Raw genomic sequence first — 16351 nt, 5'->3', positions numbered from 1 at the left:
GTTTTCCATCCCCTTTATCATTTTAGTCTCCTTTCTCTGTACCTTTTCTACATTTGCTATATCTTTTTTGAGATGGGCAACCAGAATTACACACAATACTCAAAGTGTGCTTGCACTATGGATCTATACAAAGGCATTGTGCTATTCTCAGTTTTGTTCTCTATTCCTTTCTGTTTGCCTTTTTGATCGCCATCACAAACTGAGACAAATATTTCAATGGAATACCCTTCCGGAGGAAGTGGTGAAGACTAAAACTGTGGAGGATTTCAAAGGGGCATGGGATAAACACTATGGATCCATAAAGGCTAGAAGATGGGAATGAAGAGAAAAGCCATGGGGGTGGCTTGCTGGAATGGAGGCTACTACCTGGTGAGATTACTACCCTTACTCAATAAGCCTTCACAATGTTAATGCAACTCCAACATTGTTCTCTGCTTCAACGGCAAGGGGAAATGTGGAAAAGAGGATTTGCATTCAGACAACAAGCAACAAGGACTGAACTACACAGTCTGGTTAAACAAATAAGCGTGGGGGTAGCTTGCTTATTGCGGCGATTACTACCCTAAACCAATTAAGCCTGATACCTCACTTTGAATGCATATACAGCGTTGCTCTCTGCTTCAATGGCAGGGGGAAATGTGGAAAAGAGGATTTGCATTCAGATAACAAGCAACAAGGACTGAACTATACAGCCTGGGTAAACAAAGAAGGGTAGGGGTAGCTTGCTTATTGCGGCGGTTACTACCCTAAACCAATTAAGCTGTTGTGTTGACACCATGTGGAGAACCATTCCTCTTCTAGCTGCTGATTTTCTGGCAGATACTCTTAAATCCTTGACTTCTTTGGGTAAAGACAATTCTTTTATGATTGGTTGTTCAACATCCAAGCCATCAAATGGAGGTAAAAGTCAGATGAAACAGGCGTCCCTCCTCTTGAGTTAGTAAGAATGGATCTAACCCAAGAGGTATCAGAGGATGGCTGTAGAGCTGAACTAGATACACAAACCAAAGTGGTCTGGGTCACGGTGGAGCTATGAGGATCAGACAGGCCTGGTTTTTTGCACCATTCTATGAGTGGAACTGGTGAAAAAGACTATATGAGATCCGCATTCCAATCTAGTAGAAAGCGTTCTGAGCTGATATGCTGGGAAGAATAGAGCAAAACCTTTTTAGTTTTTTGTTTTGTTCTGATGCAAATATATCAAATGCTGGTCATTCCCATACATTGAGCAGTCTGTTGGCTGTTAATTGCTGAAGATGACCACTTATGTAGTTGAAAAACTCTGCTGAGGCAGTCTGCCAGCATGTTGGAGATCTCTGGAAGGTAGGTTGCTTTCAGGACAGCTTAATGTTTGCATACCCATTCCCATATCTTTATCACTTCTTGGCAAGGAATCCATGACCCTCTACCCCCTTGCTTGTTCACAAAGAACATGGCGACTTGATTGTCTATTTGAATGAGAATGCTCTTTCCCTGGAGGAGGCAAGCAAAGGTCAATACAATGTACCTGATTGCTCTCAAATTGAGAAGATTGATCTGAAATTGTTTCTCTCTGAATGACTATGTTCCTTGAGTTCAAAATGGGATTGTGTGGTTTCCCTCAATCCCTTGTGGAGGCATTCTTTGCCAACGTTATTTGAGGAGGAGATAGATGTAATGGTTCTCCTTCCTAAAGACTGAAGAGGTCTAGCTACCAATGTAAATCCTGTTTCATTTCTGTTGAGATCTCCACCTTGTTAAGGCTGAGTTAGCTGATCCCATTAGACACGAAGGCCCCATTGCAGGAGATATGCGTGAAGACAGGTTAATCACATTATGTGAATTGCTGCTGCCATGTGGCTGAGAACAACCAGCACATCCCTGGCTGGAAACTGATCTGTGCTCAACAGTCTGTAGACTAGATACCAGAAAGTCTGTCCAATCTGCGAGCTAGAATTCCTGGAAGGGGTGTCTATGGAAATATGGACGTTTAAAAGTATAGAAGGGAAGCTTGTGAAGAGGGATATGCACACATACACACACACACACACAGGCTCCCAATCTCTTACTCACATACATATACACTCACACACCGTTTCCTCTAGAACATCAGAACATAAGAAATTGCCATGCTGGGTCAGACCAAGGGTCCATCAAGCCCTGCATCCTGTTTCCAACAGTGGCCAATCCAGGCTACAAGAACCTGGCAAGTACCCAAACATTAAGTAGATCCCATGCTACTGATGTCAGTAATGGCAGTGGCTATTCCCTAAGTCAACTTGTTTAATAGCAGTTAATGGACTTCTTCTCCAAGAACTTATCCAAACCTTTTTTAAACCCAGCTACACTAACTGCACTAACCACATTCCCTGGCAACAAATTCTAGAGCTTTATTGTGCATTGAGTGAACAAGAATTTTTTCCAATTAGTCTTAAATGTGCCACATGCTAACTTCATGGAGTGCCCCTAGTCCTTCTATTATCCGAAAGAGTAAATAACTGATTCACATTTTCCCTTTCTAGACCTCTCATTATTTTAAAGACCTCTATCATATCCCTCCTCAGCTGTCTTTTCTCCAAGCTGAACAGCCCTAACCTCTTTAGTCTTTCCTCATAGGGGAGCAGTTCCATCCCCTTTATCATTTTGTGCACCCTTCTCTGTACCTTCTCCATCGCAAGTATATTTTCTTGAGATGTGGCAACAAGAACTGTACACAGTATTCAAGGTGCAGTCTCACCATAAAGCGATACAGAGGCATTATGACATCCTCTGTTTTATTCACCAGTCCCTTCCTAATAATTTCTAACATTCTGTTTGATTTTTTGACTGCCGCAGCACACTGAGCTGACGATTTCAAAATATTATCCATTATGACGCCTAGATCTCTTTCCTGGGTGGTAGCTCCTAATATGAAACCTATCATTGTGTAACTAGGTGCTAGGTGATGCATATATAAATATTGTGAACTGAAATGAAGTGATAAACAAATGTTCGGTATATAAAAATGTTAAATAAATAATAAATAAATATGGGTTATTTTTCCCTATATGCATCACCTTGCACTTATCCACATTAAATTTCATCTGCCATTTGGATGCCCAATTTTCCAGTCTCTCAAGCTCCTCCTGCAATTTATCACAATCTGCTTGTGATTTAACTACTCTGAACAATTTGTATCATCTGCAAATTTGATAACGTCACTCGTCGTATTCCTTTCCAGATCATCTAAAATATATTGAAAAGCACGGGTCCCAATACAGATCCCTGAGGCACTCCACTGTATACTCTTTTCCACTGAAAAAATTGACCATTCAATCCTACTCTGTTTCCTGTCTTTTAGCCAGTTTGCAATCCACGAAAGGACATCGCCACCTATCCCATGACTTTTTACTTTTCCTAGAAGCCTCTCATGAGGAACGTTTGTCAAACGCCTTCTGAAAATCCAAGTATACTATATCTACCGGTTCACCTTTATCCACATGTTTATTAACTCCTTCAAAAAAGTGAAGCAGATTTGTGAGGCAAGACTTGCCCTGGGTAAAGCCATGCTGACTTTGTTCCATTAAACCATGTCTTTCTATATGTTCTGTGATTTTGATGTTTAGAACACTTTCCACTATTTTTCCTGGCACTGAAGTCAGGCTAACCGGTCTGTAGTTTCCCAGATCGCCCCTTGAGCCCTTTTTAAATATTGGGGTTACATTTGCTATCCTCCAGTCTTCAGGTACAATGGATGATTTTAATGATAGGTTACAAATTTTTACTAATAGGTCTGAAATTTCATTTTTGAGTTCCTTCAGAACTCTGGGGTGTATACCATCCGGTCCAGGTGATTTACTACTCTTCAGTTTGTCAATCAGGCTGTTGAATCCTTCTTCCAATTTTTGAATGAAGATCTTTTTGCTAAAATAGCCTCTGACCTCGCCCTACCCCTGGACTGCCCTGCCCTTTTTTCGAAGCCACGGGACATACGTGCATCCCTGGGCTTACGCGCTTCACCGGGCCTTTCTAAAATAAGCCCAGCGCACGTAGGTTTTTGAAAAAATCTGCCCCTAAATATCTGGTAGTGGCCTACAATTGACTGATCAAACTTTCAATAAGGTGTGGGGAATTTGTGAAGTCAAGTTAAAAGGCTGATTTTTTTTTTGTGTGTGTGAAAGTGGCACCTGCTTATAAATTAAAGGATGAGCTAGGGGTCAGTGGGAGGGCTGAGAAAACAAACACACTAACTTGTTTATTAGCTGCTTTACTGACTATTTAAAAAAAGCAAACACTATTTAAAAAACAAACACTAACTTCTGTTTATAAGCGGTCTTACTGACTATTTAAAAAACAAACACACAACCTTCTGTTTATTAGCTGCCTTACCTTTTAAAAAACAAACACATTAATTAATATACCCCAATAGTTTACTTTTCCCTAATACTTTAAAAAAAATTTCCCAAGCAGAACATACTGATTCCTTTCAGCCACCAGCAAGACGATCCTCTCCTCTCTCAATCACAGACTCACATGCAGTCATTCTGACCCTCTCCCTGTTCAGCTGCCTGTGGCTATCTGGCCGCTGTCTTCACCGTTCCACCGCTCACGGCCTGGGGCGAACCACAACCCCCCTTAGTAGGCCAATGCAGCTCCCTCTCCCTTCTCACATCCAACCCAGAAGTCTTGATCTCCCCTCCCCCTCTGTATTAAGGTCAGCGAGAGTCTGTCACTGACTGTTACGTTCGGCGGCCAGTAAGTTACCCCATCGGACCACTGCACTCATCCCCGGTCCTGTGAGGCGGGTGCCCCATGTCCCGGTACGGGGACTGACGTTCGGCGTGCTGCGCTGTTGCGCTGCTGCGCACACCGGGGCCGGTGTGGTGCGCGGCTCCTCGTGTCGGGGTGTCCCTTGTGCGGGCCGCCCTTGGCTCTCTCTGCCCTTCCCCCTGTTCGGCGCATGCGCGCGGGACAGCCTGGCCTCTTAAAGGGCCAACAGCAGGGGGACGGGCCCTGAAGCCCATGGCCCTTACTGATGACCTCATCAAGCCTGGGGCTATTTAAAGCCAGGCCCTGCCTTCAATCAGGGCCTCAGCAACAGGTCCTGCTCAGCCCTGAGTGTGTTGTTGCTACTTCCTGATCCTGCGTTCCAGTTTGCCTTCTTGATCCCGCCTTCCAACCTCGTTTTCCTGATCCTGTGTTCCTGTCCCGGCTCCGTTCCTGCTCCTGCCTTCGGACTTTGGCTCCTGCCTGGTTCATCGTCCTGCTTGTTTGCTGTCTTGTCCTGACCTCCGGCCTGCCTCATCGTCCTGCCTGTTAGCCGCCTGCCTCGACCCGGTCTGCCTGACGCCGCCTTGCCTTCTTCCTGGACTCCTCTCCGCGAGAAGACCCGCACCTAAGTCCTGCCAGCCCTGGCACCCAAGGGCTCAACCTGAGGGGAACGTGGGCTGGTAAAGGTGAAGTTGCTGTTGGGTCTTCTCCACCTGCACCGCCTCCCGACGACGAGGACCACGGGGGGGGGGGGGCCTTCCCTCAGTGGTGGTACCAACCTCGTCTCGGCTCAAGGGTCCAGATACTCAACACTGACCTTAATACTAAACACTGCTAGAATAATAAGACTACATTGGCCTGCTGAGTCCAGCCAGCAGCACTTAAATAAAAAGAGCTCTAAGGTGGAACTACATCTAATGCTCACTCATCTCATGCTTAGTTCACAAAGAGCTGTGAATTTCGGCTGCAAGCTCCCATATTTAAGAAATGTAAATAGCAGTGGGGGAACAGAAATGTAGGAATATTGATTCCCCAATCCATGCACACACATTATTCTGTGTAAGAAAACCACAAGAAAGTCTGGACCATCTATGCACTAAAGAGTCCATGCCTTTGGAAGTGGAGGCTGCGAGAGCCCAGAGCAGATTATATATCCTGCCAAATATCTGACCTTCGAGTCCTGCACAGGGCCACAGACCACGTCACATTCACCGTATCTCTGTCTGGCCGCTTCTTTCAGCAGCTCCCGTCCCTCCCGCACTTGCAACTCTGCTTTTCGCACGAGGAGAAGGCGGGGCCTTGCTTCGAGCCGATTCGCTGAAGCAAGGCCCCGCCTTCTGCCCCCGTGCTGTGCTGTGCAAACGTGCGTCTGCTGCTGCCGTCGCTGTACTGCTTGGCCTGTAGCTCTGAGGATCGCTTCCCAGGTCCTGCACCTCAGGTTTGGCTAATTGGCTTGCTCCAGCGTGCGTTCCTCGGCTGCTCTGATCCCTCTCCTCCCCCCGCTATGCATGTAGGGGTCAGGATGCCTGATGTTCCTCCTTCTACAAGTGGCTCCGTGTCTGCAAAAAAAAAAAGGTTGAGTTTGAGGGTTGGGATCGGGGATTCACTGAATCCCTTGAAGGCCCTGGCCGCATGCAACTGGAAAACACATCGCCATGTTTGGACAGTTGCTGCATTCATTGTTCTTTCTATTCGGGGAGGATCAGGAAGTCCTGGAAGTTAAACAATGAGGAGTTGATTAGCGAGATGGAGCCCCTATGCAGGGAACCTCTTACTGCCACAGTGTAAGCTTGAGCTATCTCAGAGCCCTTGTCCAAGTTGATCTCTTTTTTTTTTTGATTCATTTCGCAGACAGACCTGCAGATGGTCACATTTCAAACTTTGGGCAGGTAGAACCCTCTCGTTAAACCAGAAGTCCTCCAATCAGCTGAGTATTTAGGGAGGCTTCCACCATTACACTTTCCATCTTTGCCTCTGGGGTAGCTCCATTTAGCAGGGAACAGACACGGTAGCCCCAGGAGGAAACTTAACTGGCTGGGAGAAAGCACCCCAAACTGGGCCCGAATCCTCTTAAATTATTAGGGGGTTTGACGGTGTTCCTGGTGGTAGGCTGCTAGGCACAACAGGTAGTTGATTAACACATTAGCTTAGTCAGGCCCTGCCAGCTCTTGACGTCTCTTAGCGAGCTGCTGGAGCAAACTGGTGTTGGTTCCAATGATGAATGGAGTATCGTCTCGACCGTTAGCTTCGGGACACACCAGTGCCAACACTGGAACGGTTTCTTGGACCCCCGTCATATTTTCCAGGAATTCTACATCCACTACTACAGACCCTCAATAGGGGTAGCTTGACTCACTCAATCCCCAGATGGTCAAGCTCTCTATGGGATGTATAGGTAAGAATTTAAGACGAGCTTCATACCAGTAGTCAAAAATGATGGTAATTTGTGATGCTTTTGCAGGGAGAGCCCCCACTTTCATGATCACAATAGACTTGGGCCCAACCAGCTCATTGGTAGGTGGGAAACCTCTGAATGAGGGTTCATACGATGTATGCTGGAGCAGGGTCTCAGCTCCTCCATCAACCGGGCCTCTCTGAAGTTTCTTGGAAGAGATGAGAAACAAGTTAATTTCTCAGCTGCCAACCGTAAATCTGCTGGGTTTCTGCAGACTTTAGCCCTGTGGCCATCATGGCCACACTGGAAACAGAACCCTTTCCCCGGTGGCTCTGGCTCATGAGATCGACTAGCTGTAGGATTCTCAGGGGGTCTCCAGGGTCTCTTGAGGGTGGTGTTGGAAGTCTTTGTAAGCCCCAAAGCGGGCCCCCAAGGCCACATTCAAAGCTATCTCCTGCTGCACATCAACAAGTAATTCAGGACCATTCTTTGCCCCGGTCAGCACTGGTCATGGGGCAATCCAGCTGAAGCCCTGGTGGTTGAGAAGGGACAGGGGCATAATGCTTTCAAGGAGGTGACCTCCTTTTGTAGTTTGTTAACCAATTCTGTCAGGTAGGATCCCTCAGAAAATTTAACAGAGGACTTGGCTGGCCGCTCCCTGGATAGTTGGCTCTCCAACAATGCTTGGCTGTCTGCCTCCTGTTCCTCTTTATCTCTAATCTATTTTAGCAACTGCAGGAAGCCTGGGGTTTTCCCTTCCTTTTTCGTGGCCACAGATTGTATCAATAACTGATCAGACTGAGCCACACCCTGCACTAACTGCTCCAACAAGGCCATATCTTTTTCAGTGGGTGCTATCCCCCTGCTTTTCTGACCACTCTCCACAACAGAGCCTCAGGACATCTCACGCAGTCAGACAGCTTTTCCCCGTCTCTTTGACAGATCTGCCTGAACCGGAAACTCAGGTCTGATCACTTTCATGAGTGCCAAATGTGATTTCAGGGCTTCCTTGCACTCCTTGGCCGTGGCCAGTGGATTCTCAGCTTTCACTGCTCTGTAAGTCTCCGGAGCAGGGCTTCAGAGACCCTCTCCTAGTCGCCGTCTCTTCTCCAAAGCAGAGCAGTCCCACTCATGACCGCCTGGGCGGCTGGCTCAATCCGATGTTCATAATCATCTTCCCCTCCAAGGACAGGTATCTTATCACAAAAAGTTCTCAATCATTTGTAAAAGCTGTGGTCATTCTGGGGCTTTCTGGTTGCCTCTATTACTTTCCCTACAGCCAGTATAAGAGATGCAGGGTCTGGTGGAGCTATCTCTGCTGGAGGAAACATTTCTTTTAGCTCTGTAACTGTTTTTCGCTTCTGAGCCAGAAAGTCAGTGAGATCCTCTGCAAAGTGGTATCACATGATGTTGAATCATTTTCTCTACTAGGGGCTCCTGGCATGGAAATTTTCCAAGGGGTGGCCCCCTTCTATGGGTGTTATCTCATGGGGAAGGGTCTGGATTGAGTTAGTGTGATGGCATACACACAAAATGCCATTCATTTCTCCTATGCAGATTCGCAGGTTCGGTCTTTTACTTTTATATTGTGCCAACCTGTTGCTGTACCTATCATGCAGAATATCCATTTGGGCAATCCTGTGCCCAAATGGATATTCTGAACCATAAAGGCCCAACTTAAAGCAACTTCCTCCCCTTTGCACTAGTTTTCTAGAATTCGCAAGGCCATGGTTACAGTAGATCACAAAGGTGGTTGGGTATTATTTATCTGGTCTGGGTGTGGTACAGGTAAACAAAGACATATTTTCCAATCCCAGCGCTGCCTCCACTCTGTGCCTCCCCCACCCTTCCCATGGTCCGGACTATGAATTTCCCCTATGCTCGGGGTGGGGAGTATCAAATGAGAAATATTCACTAATATGATTTATCTTCGGGTCCGTAGCCTGAGACAGGGTCCCAGTCACCTCGATACCACAATTCTGTGCCCTTCCCAAACAACCTCCCAATTGTAGCACCACAGACCAGATAAAATCATCACACCAGAATGAAACAGTAATGAACCTTTTTACTAGTATTGTGGAAGTAGACAGTAAATCCAACCAGAAGATAACATGGGAAAAGTACAGTAGTGCATATATAATATAAACATTATGTGTTGGAGCCTCCCAATGAGGACCTAGTTGCGTCTGGATCTGAATGATGTGTTCAGGACATGTCTAAAAGGAGTTTTCAACCCTACAGAGACTGCAAGCCACTACAGCAGGAATATAAAAATAAGTCAAAAACCCCTGTGTGCTCTCCTGTGAATGACAAATGTTCTGCAAGAGCCAGCATCCCGCACTCACAGCGATAACAATTTGGGAAAAGGGCCGAAGTCAAGCATAAAGCTTTACAGAAGTCGGTCAAGTAGAGGCAGGAGGCAAACTAAGCAGAATTAGACCAGTTGCCTAAGGTACAGTGAATCCTTTATTTAAATACAAGTGAAAATGCAATGCGCCCAGTTGTAACTGTTTGAGTGCTGGCAGGTAGTGCTGTTTTAGATTGCGAGGTTTATTATATTGTAATTGTAATTTAGGTTTCTCATCTACGGCTTTCTGAGGACCAAGCCCACACCCAACAATAGTCCTAATACCACATGTGTTCCAAGGGTCTTTTTGGCTTTCATGCAGGGTTTCTGCTTGATATCACAGCAGTGCATGCAAATATAATATACCTGCTGTTGTGATGTTTTTATTTCAAAAGACTGCACTTTTGTTTGAAATAAAAACATCACAACAGCAGAAAGCATGGGGGGTAACCTGCGTGAGGCGGCGGTTACAACCCTTAACAGAATACATGGGGGCAATCTGCTCAGAGAGGCAATTACCACCATAAGCAGATTGCTGGGCAGAGTAGATGGACCATTTGGTCTTTGTCTGCCATCAATACTATGTTACTATGTATGTAGCATGTATATTATATTTATCTATTTATTTACAGTAATTTCTCGCCTGCCCAATTACCAGACATCTGTTCTGGGTGGTTCACAGTTTAAACATACACAATATAAAAACAGATACATAACATAATAACAGCTAAAAAAAAATCCCAGCCCTCACCCAAAGGCTACGTGAAACAAATATGCCTTCACCTGCTTACGAAAGATCTTATAATCCTGCAACTGAGGAATTTCCATAGGGAGCCCATTCCACAGAGAAGGGGCAACCCAGAAAAAAAAAGCTCTAGTCATGGTCTCTTGAAAGCTGGCCTTGGCACCTACAGGAACTCAGAACCCCTCTGAATGCAACGAACAAATAGGTGAATACCAAGACACTTGAACTTTTAAATAATCCTGCCCCTCTCCATGAACTGCGCAATATACCAAAGATAAAATCTTGAATTTAACTCTTTGACTGATAGGGAGCCAGTGCAGGGAGCTCAGCACCGGAGTAATGTGGTCCTTCAGAGGGCTCCCTGCCAACCAAAGAGCAGCTGCATTCAGCACCAACTGCAATGTCCTTAGCTGACACTTAGGTAAACCAATGTAAAAGGCATTGCAATAATCCAAAGTGGAAAAGACAAATGCCTAAATCACCACTCTGAAATCTTTCTGGTCTAAAATATATTTCAAGCGTCGTAACTTACAAATTGGAAATCATCAGTATTTATTTATTTAATAATTTCTATATACCGACGTTTCATGTGCGCATAGCTATTCCTGATGCCTTTCAACTAGCTTGATCACTCCATTCTTATACTTCACTTTCAATGCATATCCAGCATAGTTCTCTGCTTCAACAGCAGGGGAGAAGAAAAACTGATACTTCACGCATATCCAGCATAGCTCTCTGCTTCAACGGCAGGGGAGAAGAAAAACTGATACTTCACGCATATCCAGCATAGCTCTCTGCTTCAACGGCAGGGGAGAAGTAAAACTGATACTTCACGCATATCCAGCATAGCTCTCTGCTTCAACGGCAGGGGAGAAGAAAAACTGATACTTCACGCATATCCAGCATAGCTCTCTGCTTCAACGGCAGGGGAGAAGAAAAACTGATACTTCACGCATATCCAGCATAGCTCTCTGCTTCAACAGCAGGGGAGAAGAAAAAAGGATTCGCACTCACAAAGCGGGGAGTAGCTGGCTTGTTACGGCGGTTACTACCCCAAACCAAATGTGCCTGATACTTCACTTTCAATGCATTTCCAGCATAGCTCTCTGCTTTAACGGCAGGGGAGAAGAAAAACTGATACTTCACGCATATCCAGCATAGCTCTCTGCTTCAACGGCAGGGGAGAAGATAAACAACCAATAAGGGCTGTATAACATAATCTGGGTAAAAACAAATAAGCATGGGTGTAGCTTGCTTATTGCGGCGGTTATTTCCCCTACTACCCCTAACTAATCAAGCTAGATATTTCACTTGGATGCAGCTCCATCACCGCTCTCTACATTAATGGTGGGGGTGGAAGGGAAATAGAACCAAGAGCTAAGAGAAACAGATAAGTATGAGAGAAAAAATGTGTGAAGCTTGCTGGGCAGACTGGATGGGCCGTTTGGTCTTCTTCTGCCGTCATTTCTATGTTTCTATGTTTCTAAAAAGACCCCAAGATCCTGAAGCAAATGACAAAAGTGACGCATATATAGATTAAAGAGAACCGGTGACAAAGATGACCCTTGAGGGACATCTGTTCTCACTGGAGTCCAAACCGAACTGGAATCAGCAATACGCCACCTCTTGCCATTGACCTTTTAAAAAAAAAAAAAAGCCAGACCAATGACAAACTACATCCCTAATCCCAACCTCTGCAATAAAATCTTATGGGAGAGAGAATCAAATGCAGAGGATATTTCTGAAAAAAAAAAAGATCATAATCTCCCTTGACAAAATCCATCACAGAGAGCTATAAAGATAGTCTTCCCTGTCCCTTCCTGAAACCACTATCTGTCATGCAAAATCAAGTTATCTTCTAAAAAATTAACAAATTGATTCAGAACCACCCTCTCTATGATTTTTCCCCAAAGAGGGTAGATAACTAGTCAGCTCCTCTAGGGGTAGACAAGAGCTCTTCAGGATGGGATGCACTATCCCCTTTTTTTAAACTAAGCAGGCATCACCCCTTCCTCTAGGGAATGGCTAATTAAAGAGGTGAGTGTTAACAACCTATCCCCACCCAAAATGTCAAAGAATCCACAGAAGACCCACATCTAATGGACTGAAAGGAGCCCTTAATACCAAAAGGGACTCCTCCACCTCTGCAGAAGCAACAGGTTCAGAATGAGTCCAAATGGAAGTGTTCACCATGATTTAAAGGCAAAGGCTCAGGAGAAGAAACAGGTACAACCGATGATGGAGTCCTAGATACCTTCTCATGACACAAGTTACAAAAGGCATTGCAGTCCATCCTGATTGTCCTATCCTTATCAAACACTGGCCCAGTCAAATGCGAAATTACATTAAACAAAGTTTGAGAACGATTTAAAGAATCTTAGTCAAATATTGTTTACAATTACTTTCCAACTCCTGTTTATACTGCCTTCAAAAATTCCTGCCTCAATATTTGAGTCTTCCATTTAGGCCATCTGCTTTCCACGTGCCGCGTGGCTCGTTCCTTAGCCACTAAAGTCCTCAGTAAGGATAATAGTAAGAACTTAAAAGGAGCTATTTTACCCAGCACCATGGAGAGATTATCTTCTAATGCACTGCTGTGATGTTAACAGAAAACTCGGCATAAAAGCCAAAAAGACCCTTGGAACACATATGGTATTAGGACTATTGTACTGTATTTTGGGTGTGGGCTTCGTCCTCAGAAAGCCATGAGCAAACTAAATTAGAATTACAATATAATAAACCTCGCAATCCAAAACAGCAGTAACTGCCAGCCCTCAATTACAACCCTAGGAAAAGGTGACCCTGCAAACATTACACCAGGCCCTAAAACACCAATATACCTCTTATAAGGAAAACAGAACAAACCAAATCTCTACAGATCCCTACATAGAAATGAGACATTAGCAGAATACCTCACCATAATCACAAATGCAGAACATAGACAGACCCTCACCAAATACAGAATAAAGTGACCATGAAGTATAAATGGAAAAGTACAGACATAAATTGAACTGGAAACCATAAGTCAGACTCCATATGTAGTGCACCAATGGAAAAAAAGAAACATAAAAACCCCCCACTATCTTCCGTATGTATTAATTCTGAGGTAAAGTGGAATACTGAAAATGAAGCAACTGAATAATCCTCCTACTCTCAATTTCAAAAACCTATATTCTCAATAGATGCTGTAGAAATGACCTTCATACTAGGCATCATATGTTTGTGCTGTCATACTTATTACTCTGCCTTATATATAATATGTTCTCTTTTGTGGATTTTTTATTTGATAATTGTGAAAGAAAGAAAAATATTAAAAAATAAGAAGACAGAATATATAACAGAATCCTCAGTTAATATAGGATGAACTGTGATTTTAAAATGACCGATGATTACATATGTCAGGGTAATAAGTGTGACAGCACAAACCGATGATGCCTAATATGAAGGTCATTTCTACAGTGAATATTGAGAATAACACATGATAGGTCTAAGCGATTTACAGTAAAACATACATAAAATAATTTGATAACATCATATAAAAAATAAAATAACATAACAGTAAAAAATTCTTCAAAAACAACACAAGAACATGACAAAACAAAAAACGCTCCTCGGAGGTAGTCTGTATTAAACAATAGTTATCAAAAACATTGCTTTACCATCATCAATTAATCAAGACTCGCCATAAGCATATTGTAGAAGGAAGCTTTTTAATAGGCGGCTGAATTTTTTTAAGTTGTTTTGTGTACGCACCTCATATGGTAAAGAATTCCATGACGATGGGGCAGCTACAGAAAACGATGTTTCACGGGTTGAAAAAAGACGAGCAAGACGGACAGAGGGTATGTCTAGTAAACCACATTGTGATCACCTCAACTCACACGTTGGTTTGTATATCCTTAGTAAGGCATTAGTCCATGGAGGAGAATCAGGACTAAGCAATGTGAATACCGTCATGGCAATTTTATACCAGATACGCTCAGATATTAGTAACCATTTTAGATTGAGAAGAGTAGGTGTGATATGATCGAATCATTTTGTATTTGACACAAGTCGAGTTAAGTAATAACTGTAAAGGTTGTAAAGTAGATTTAGGTAAACCTAATAGCAGACTATTACAGTAATCGACATGGAAAAATAATAGCTCGTATAATGGTTGGAAGTCAGAATTATAGAGCAAGTGACGTAATCCAGAAAGTAAACGTAGTTTAAAAAACCCAGTTTTAATGAGTGCTTTAATTTGTGGTTTAAATGATAAAGTAGGGTCAAGAAAGACACCAAGGCTTTTAATAGGTTTGTTGAGAGAAAAAGAGAGATTATCAAATCACAATAGTATCATTCTGAGAATCACAGTGGGGGCGATGTAGCAGCAAGAACTCAGTGTTATTTGTATTAAGAGACAGTTTCTTCTGGTGTAACCACTGTTTTATAGTTGTTAAACATAATTGAAGATGGTCTACTGTGTTTTGCCAAGAAGTTTGAACTTTAATGAAAAACTGTATATCGTCAGCATATATTTTAAACCCATCCGTAACACTAGCCAACAACTTGGTAATGGGAGCAAGATATACATTGAAGAGCATCACGGATAACCAATATAATATTTCAAAACAACATATACATCAAATAATACCCGATTAATTAAGAACATAAGAACATGCCATACCGAGTTAGACCAAGGGTCCATCAAGCCCAGCATCCTGTTTCCAACAGTGGCCAATCCAGGCCATAAGAACCTGGCAAGTACCCAAAAACTAAGTCTATTCCATGTAACCATTGCTAATGGCAGTGGCTATTCTCTAAGTGAACTTAATAGCAGGTAATGGACTTCTCCTCCAAGAACTTATCCAATCCTTTTTTAAACACAACTACACTAATGGGTAGATTTTAAAAGCCCTGCGCGCATAAATCCTGCCGGATTTGCTGGTGCGCCTATTTTGCATAGGCCACCAGGGCGCCAGAGGCAGGCGTAACTTGACAAAATAAGATAAGGGAGGGGGTTTTAGTTAGGGCTGGGGGGTGGATTAGATAGGGGAAGGGAGGGAAAGGTGGGGAAAAGTGGGGGGACACAAAAAAAAAAAAGTTCCCTCCGAGGCCGCTCCGATTTCAGAGCGGTCTCGGAGGGAATGGAGGCAGGCTGCGCGGCTCGGCAGCTCTACCACCATTACCTCTCTCACCAAATCCTGTGCTCCACTGAGAATTAGATCTAAAATTGCTTCCTCTCTTGTCGGTTCCTGAACCAATTGCTCCATAAAACTGTCATTTATTCCATCCAGGAACGTTACATTTACCCAGGCAATACTGGGGTAATTGAAGTCTAAACACACAAATTCTCTTAGTGAAAAATCCCACGATTAAAATGAACTATATCGAAACACGTGGTATAGAAAAGTTAAACCATCACATCGCTATGAAATTTTATCTTATGTATTTAGGGACCATCATACCACCCACAGTGCTCACAAGTCAGACTTGCATCTCATGCACTTTAACGTTAAAGTGCATGAGATGCAAGTCTGACTTTATGTTAGAAAAGCCTTATCTACATAGGAGTTCTATACAAACTTCAAGAACAAGGGAAGGAGGTGGAATCAGACAAGGTAAGAGACATCATTATGATGGCATTCACAAGGGAGATCTTGCTTGTAGGTGATCTCAGTATACCAGAGGAGGCTGCCTTCTGTAACATCATTCAGGAGCAGAGAAGTCCCGAATACATTACACGAGTCATTTCCCAGGCAACTACTGGGAGAGCCTACTCAAGAGGACGCTATGCTAGATTTGGTACTGACAAATGGAGACAGCATCATTAACCTCAGCTCGGGGAAAGTGTAGGATCACTGTACTGTGCGATTCAATATTAAACTCCAACTCGAACTGAAACACACTAAGACCAAGCTCTAGGACTTCAGGATGGTTGACTTCAATATAGGGTGGCCAACTGCCAGTTTGGGGCCAGACCCTGCAAAACCCAGTCAAGCAAGGCCGAGGCCCAATCGGTGGTGAGGATGTGAAGCAGCCCCAAGCACCTGCCTGCTCTTTTCTGGGGCAGATGCAGAAGAGGCAGAAACGCATGCTCAGTCAGTATGGGCTGCTTGCAAAGAGCGCTGGTTCGCTTTCCTTCCCGCTGTCTCTC

At 43.9% G+C, this 16351-nt stretch overlaps 1 protein-coding gene across 3 annotated transcripts in view; it reads right to left on the bottom strand.

The window, feature by feature from the left end:
* EML3 (EMAP like 3) overlaps window positions 1–16351 on the bottom strand; it is a 192620-nt gene that overhangs the window by 165582 nt on the left and 10687 nt on the right. The gene's annotated exons all lie outside the window — the stretch shown is intronic.

The sequence above is a fragment of the Rhinatrema bivittatum genome, chromosome 8, assembly GCF_901001135.1.
Source record: "Rhinatrema bivittatum chromosome 8, aRhiBiv1.1, whole genome shotgun sequence".
Classification (NCBI taxonomy): domain Eukaryota; kingdom Metazoa; phylum Chordata; class Amphibia; order Gymnophiona; family Rhinatrematidae; genus Rhinatrema; species Rhinatrema bivittatum.
The sequence above is the reverse complement of the archived record's forward strand: the minus strand, read 5'-3'. Positions and strand labels throughout refer to the sequence as shown.